The following is a 381-nucleotide window of genomic DNA, read 5'->3' as shown; positions in this document are numbered from 1 at the left end:
GTCCACACCATTTCCCCAGCTAAATATCTCTCTGTGTTTCTGTTTCTGTAGTGTGTCCCTCCATCTCTGGTTATAGTCATCACTTGCTGACCATGGTATGTGTCCTCACCATTTCCCCAGCTAAATATCTCTCTGTGTTTCTGTTTGTCTAGTGTGTCCCTCTATCTCTGGTTTTAGTCATCAACTGCTGGCCATGGTACCTCTGCTGATCATTTCCCCAGCTAAATATCTTTCTGTCTTTCTGTTTCGCTAGTGTGTCCCTCTGTCTCTGGCTTTAGTCATCAATTGCTGGCCATGGTACCTGTCCCCATCATTTCCCCAGCTAAATATCTCACTGTGTTTCTGTTTCTCTAGTGTGCTCCTCTATCTCTGGTTTTAGTC

At 44.9% G+C, this 381-nt stretch overlaps 1 protein-coding gene across 2 annotated transcripts in view; it reads left to right on the top strand.

The window, feature by feature from the left end:
* The window catches only part of LOC109926842 (protocadherin-8-like), an 8,106-nt gene that overhangs the window by 2,850 nt on the left and 4,875 nt on the right, over nucleotides 1–381 (top strand). The window lies entirely within an intron of this gene.

Source organism: Rhincodon typus, chromosome 6, assembly GCF_021869965.1.
Source record: "Rhincodon typus isolate 14 chromosome 6, sRhiTyp1.1, whole genome shotgun sequence".
Classification (NCBI taxonomy): Eukaryota; Metazoa; Chordata; class Chondrichthyes; order Orectolobiformes; family Rhincodontidae; genus Rhincodon; species Rhincodon typus.
This window is presented reverse-complemented; position numbering and strand designations above follow the sequence as displayed.